This window comes from Podarcis erhardii, assembly GCF_964252035.2.
Source record: "Podarcis erhardii genome assembly, chromosome: 15".
Lineage (NCBI taxonomy): Eukaryota > Metazoa > Chordata > Lepidosauria > Squamata > Lacertidae > Podarcis > Podarcis erhardii.
Window position 1 is genome coordinate 4,783,688 of NC_138505.1, and position 6,000 is coordinate 4,789,687.

At 48.5% G+C, this 6,000-nt stretch overlaps 1 protein-coding gene across 3 annotated transcripts in view; it reads right to left on the reverse strand.

The window, feature by feature from the left end:
* ADAMTSL4 (ADAMTS like 4) overlaps nt 1-5,707 on the reverse strand; it is a 98,225-nt gene extending 92,518 nt beyond the window's left edge. Inside the window, exons 1-2 of one of the 3 annotated variants that reach the window (XM_081840831.1) lie at nt 5,238-5,707; nt 3,479-3,593 (exon numbers count right to left, since the gene is read on the reverse strand). The gene's annotated coding sequence lies outside the window, so the exon portion shown is untranslated. The remainder of the gene's footprint in view (nt 1-3,478; nt 3,594-5,237) is intronic. The other 2 variants (XM_081840828.1, XM_081840829.1) reach the window with 2 other exon arrangements.
* Between the last annotated feature and the right edge of the window lie 293 nt (nt 5,708-6,000).

The following is a 6,000-nucleotide window of genomic DNA, read 5'->3' on the forward strand; positions in this document are numbered from 1 at the left end:
AAAAGGCTTTTGATATAAGTAGGAGCTTGGCGGACGGGGCGGCGCTGGGAAGGATCAATCTGGGAGGCTCTCCCTCAGAAGGGAATTCCAGAGTGGCGGGAATCATCGTGGAAAATCACCGGCTTGATCTCGTTTGCGTAACGAGGTGGGAAGGGGCAGGTAGGTGAAGGAAGGCCACCAGAATACACGAGACCTTACCCCTCCATCTCCTGCAGAACCACCCCTCTGTCTTGGGCCAGACCCATTCTGTTGTCTATGTTCTGGTTATCTCTAGGCTAGATTACTGCAACATGTTTTACGCGGGGCTGCCCATGAGGATGCTTCGGAAACTTCAGCTGGTGCAGAATTCAGTTGCTCACCAGGGCTAGATGGTTTGAGCATATTGCACCGATCCTGGTCCGACTGCACTGGCTGTCAATTAGTTTCTGGGCCCAATTCAAAGTGCTGGTTTTGACCTCTTATGAGGATCAGGACCCTAATACTAGGGCAGGCATATGAGATTTCAAAGGCAGAATTGATGTCCGTTGGGAATTTCTGGAAAGCGGCGCTTTTTGTAATAAAAGCTCGACAACTTTGAGGGTTCCCTAAAAAAAGCTCAGCTATTGAAACACCCCACACAATACTTCAAGGACTGCCTCTCCCCATGTAAAACCAACCCAGACCCTCAAATCTTCTTTGTGTGCCTTCTCCGCAAGAGGTCTGGAGGGCAACAGCAGGGCCTTTTCTGCAGTGGCTCCCCACTTGCGGAATGCTCTTCCGAGGAAGGCGCACCTGATGCCTTCATTACTTAGGTGCCAGGGGAAAACATTCCTCTTCTCCCAAGCCTTTGGTGAACAATCTCTAGGCTTTTAAACTGTATTGTTTTCATTTGTTATTATGACTTATATATTTTTGCGTTTTCATATTGTAAACCACCCACAGATTTTCGGATGGAGGGCAGTATAGAAATTTAATAAATAAAAAACAAACTAAATTCAGAACCCTCTCTCAGACTTTGACCAGGCTTGTTCAGAACCTCCCCTTTGACTTTGGCCACACCCATTAGAACTTCCCCTGTCTTTGGCCACACCCATTTAGAACTGCCCCTGTCTTTGGTCACACCCATTAGAACTTCCCCTGTCTTTGGCCACACCCATTAGAACTTCCCCTGTCTTTGGCCACACCCATTTAGAACTACCCCTGTCTTTGGTCACACCCATTAGAACTTCCCCTGTCTTTGGCCACACCCATTTAGAACTGCCCCTGTCTTTGGTCACACCCATTAGAACTTCCCCTGTCTTTGGCCACACCCATTAGAACTTCCCCTGTCTTTGGCCACACCCATTTAGAACTGCCCCTGTCTTTGGTCACACCCATTAGAACTACCCCTGTCTTTGGTCACACCCATTAGAACTTCCCCTGTCTTTGGCCACACCCATTTAGAACTGCCCCTGTCTTTCGCCACACCCATTCAGAACCATGCCTCCACCTCTAGCCTTTATGGCTTTTCACATCAGGAGTAAAACTGCAATTTTGGCTCAATTAGTGACCAGTGAGTGGCCTGCTCCCTTAAGACTTGCTGAACTCAGTGGGGCTGACTTTTGAGTAAACACGCATGGAAATTGCACTATGCAATCACTTAAGCCAGCTGGGTCGGCCCCAAGACCTTGTTAACATGATATTGCTGGTGGTAAAAAGTCTTTCTCACAAACACAAACCCCGTCGCTTTCTTCCACAGAGCCATTGGATGAAAAGAATGCCAAATATTTGTTTGTGTGTGTGTCCCCCTCCAGCTCTGAAAAGGGGATGGTTAATAAGGGAGCCTTTGACAACAGGAAGCAGTTCAGTGCAAGGAGACACGCTTCCTCTTTGCTCAGCCGGATTGGGCCCATACAGTCAGGTGTATCCCAGAACCTGAGATTTCAGGTCCCAAACCTGAGATCTAGGGGCAGCTACAAATGCGAAAAGATCAGGAAGCTTTCGCAATTGCTTTAAAAATAAATCCGTTGCAAATAATAATATTATATTTTAAAAATGGTTTGCAAAGTGATGCTGGAAATGGTTCAAAAGAAACTTAAGAAAGGCTGGCAGGGAGGGGATTGCGAAGCCGAAATAAAGTGGCAGGTTGACCCAACTCTTTATTAGAGGGATTTTTATCCGGCCCTTTAAAGGTTCGATAGGTGAGTGAAACCTCCAGGTGCAGTGGCAGTCTACCTCTGCAGCACTGGGCAACGGGGGGGGGGGGGGAATACGAGGGAAGGGAGCCGCTTTCCTGCTTTGCTTGTGAGATTCTTGGAATCGTCTGGCTGACCCGAAGCCTCGCTCTGGGCTCAGCGAACACCAGCGATCCAGCAGTACTTGGATTCTTATATAAGAATGCAAGTACTGTACACAAACGTCTCCACCTACTTTCTCAGGCTTGGATGGAAAAGTACTTGGGGGGGGGGGAAGAGGACGCACCCCCTCACACACACATATTAAAATCAGCTGCTTTAGGCTTTCCAAAGCTCTGAGGAATGTCATTCTCTCCCCTATCAGGTTACTAACCTCTGGCGATCAGAGGAGAGACAATGGTAACGAAAGCACACCATTTGACAAGGCGCTATAAAAAGGGGGCTTTTGAAAAAATAAAAACTCAGTTGTGCGGAGTGCACAATTCGCACGTGAAAAGTTCGCAAGTTCTGTTCCCGGAATCTCCAGGTGACGACTCTCTGCCTGGAACCTTGGAGACAGTGTTGGTAATACTGAGTTCTAGGTAGGGCCTGATTCTTTGCAAAATAAAATAAATAAAAATAGGCCATTTCCTCTCTCCCTAAAAGGGCAGCTCAGTTTGGGAAGATCTGCATGCGATACGACTACCTACATTACAAGCCCGCCGTCACCGTTCATCTGCCACACTGAACTCCTTCCCCACATTTATCTCTGTTTTTTAAGCATTCTCTGTCGTGGGTGGTCCGAAGCCAAAATTATTCAAAACGCAGAGGCACGAGGAACAAGGGGGTGGGGAGGACGGAAGGAAAGAAAGAAGAAAGTCTCATTGATTTAAATCGGAAAGATTTGACTCGCCCTCTGAAGCCAACAGGACTTAAATTGTCCCGAGCCACTGCTGGATCGCACCCAAACTATTTCCAAACCACGATGTCATCGCAAGACATGAACGGAGCCCCCTTCTCTCCCCGCAACCCAGTTTTAAAAACTTTGACATAAAGTTAAAACAGTCCACAGTGGCAACCACCACCATTGCTGATGGGGCGAATTCGGCCCTGGATATCATTTCGGTCTGACTCCTCAGAAGACTCTACCTCTGAGCATCTGCAGAGTGCTCTCCCCAACTGCAAAAGAAACCACAATCACCCTGCGCTTTCTCAACCACAGGGTTGACCTCAGCCACCTTTTCTTTGCCCCAAATTTAAATCAAGCAGGTAAATAAATAAAACCACAATTGATTCTTTTTAAAAAAAATCTTTTTTTGCTTAGTTAAAAATGAAAGGGCACTAACCTGCCGGCCATCGGTTTGGAGTGAAGAGATGAGTTCAGAAAAACAGCAGATGCAGGTGAAGTCTTGGCTGTAGGACGGACAGATGGACGCCTGTCTTTTTAAATGTGCAGGTGATCTAGCGGAAGGAACGTAGATGGATGAAGAGTCAAATTTTTGCGGAAGCAGAAGGCAGAAAATTCAGGAAGGCTGTCAAGAGAGGAATAGCATGTCTCCAAGGTGGAAAGAGATACGAGCTTAGATTTTGAAAGGGGGTCAGGAAAGGAAATTTAGCCTCAGACAAGGATCTCTACACTGAAGTGGGAGAACAGGGAAATGGACATTTCAGTAGATAGCTGCAGACCTAGATGAGTAGGAGAGAGAATAACAGATTGGCTCCGTAGGAATTACCAACACCACAGAGCAAAAGCTTAGGATTAAAGACCCCAGGGAGTCTGGTCTAGAGAATGACAAATCAGTCCCATTTTGCTCATTTCACCAGTCTTAAATTCCGCATTTCAATCCTTGTGAAAAATTCGCCACTGCTTGAGGGAGAATTTCTCCTGAGACACACATCTCTGCATGCAGTTTTAATTCACAAGCAAATTCCCCCTATGTTTTCATCTGTACGGCATCTTCATGAACGCATGCATTTTTGGGAATGCACAAGTGCATTTTGGTGTGCATTTTTCCATGGGGGAACCGCGTCCTTTGAAATTTGCAGGGGTGCAAATTTCAAAGACTAACCGGGTTTTGAGAAGCGCGAACTGGGTAGCTCCTTGTCGGAATGCAAACGGAATTTAATTGCCATCCCCAGGGCTGCAACCCTACTCAGAACCACCCCTGGACAGGAGCACATTCGACGGCAGTCCCACTTAGCGGACTGGTGGAGCGATGGGCAGAGAATCGGAGCCGTCCAACGAGGGACGGCTAAGGATAAAAGAGTTGGACGCGTGGATGGAAGAGCAAGTCAAGCAGAGCGATTGAGTGACAGGCAGGCGGAATTTAGAAATGTGATATGGGAGCAAGCGTGAAATGTGGGCAGAGGACTTTGGAGCAGATAGATAGATGCCCATGGCAAGAAGGGAGGGAGATTCAGAGATTTGGTGAGATCAGTTTAGAATCTGGACATTTAAGGTCCGATATCCCCCTCCCCTTCGCTTCCTTTCTTCAGACGGTTATATAGTCACACAATTATCACGTCAAACTTCCCACCTGCCCTTCCTCGTCGCAACAATAACGTGAGTTTTGTAAAGAGCAGCTTTAAAAACAAAACTCTGTCTCGCAGGAGGCAGTTAGGAAAAACAGTGTGAAAGCTTCATGAAGGTATATTGAGCCCCACCCCAACCGAAATACCAGCTCAGAATAATAATGACTTGACAACTTTCCTGAATGCAAGTAAACGGAAGGGGGATGTCAGTGAGGAGGGAAGTTCCATTCCTTTACAGTGGTACCTCGGGTTACAGACGCTTCAGGTTACGGACTCCGCTAACCCAGAAATAGTACCTCGGGTTAAGAACTTTGCTTCAGGATGAGAACAGAAATCGTGTGGCAGCAGCAGGAGGCTCCATTAGCTAAAATGGTGCTTCAGGTTAAGAACAGTTTCAGGTTAAGAACAGACCTCCGGAACGAATTAAGTACGTAACCAGAGGTACCCCTGTACTTCCAAAGTTAAGAATTTTTTGGGAGGTGGGGGAATGTCTACAGTGTCCCCTGCCTTGAAGTCTTCCTATGACAGCACCCCGGGATAAAGCTGCAGAGGCAAGCGAAACAAAAGACTCACCTGAGCCCCTGGAAACAGGTGGAAGTTCTCCTGGTGTAGCTCTCCTGCCTTCCCCAACCTGATGGATTTCTCTCTCTCTCTGTTTCTCTCTCCAGAGGGAGTGGGGTAGTGGTGTCTTATCCAAGTCTGTTGTTGCTGCCGCTCCTCCTCTTCCAGCCTCTTCCAGGACGGAGCGCGTGGCCGGGCTGCAGATTTTTGGGGGGACCCCAAGAAGAGCTTGTAAAGAGAGATTCCCCCCTCCCCACTTTCCACCTCCCTCCTGGACTCTCTGCACCTCTGTTGCTGGTCCCAGAAAGTCTTGTTTTCCTGGAGAAGCGGGAGTGAAACTTGGGGGCTGATCCGGCAGGCAGAGAGCTTGGACTGAACACAGAGACTGTCTCTTCTCCGCGTTTTCTGCCCCCCTCCTTCTCCTGCTCGGTCACTTTGCCCGCAAGCCGCCCCCCTCCCTGGCCTGCCTCTGGCCCCTTCCCCTTTTCAGATTCATCGATCCTTCACTCTTCCTCTCCCTTCCTCGCTCTGGCAACACCTCCCTCCCTCCCTCCCTTCCACCACGCCCCCCCCCAATCCAGTAGCTCCACCCCTTTCTCTGCTCCTGGCAAGCCCTCCTCCCTTCCCCCCCCTTGCCAGGCTAATATATAGCCCAGGGTGGTGCTGAGGATTGGGGGGGGGAGAGAAAGGAACCCCCCCTTCTCCCCACCATCAGAAACAGAAAGTAAAAGGAATGGGCGTTGGGTGGAACAACTTCAGGATAAAAACTCTGATT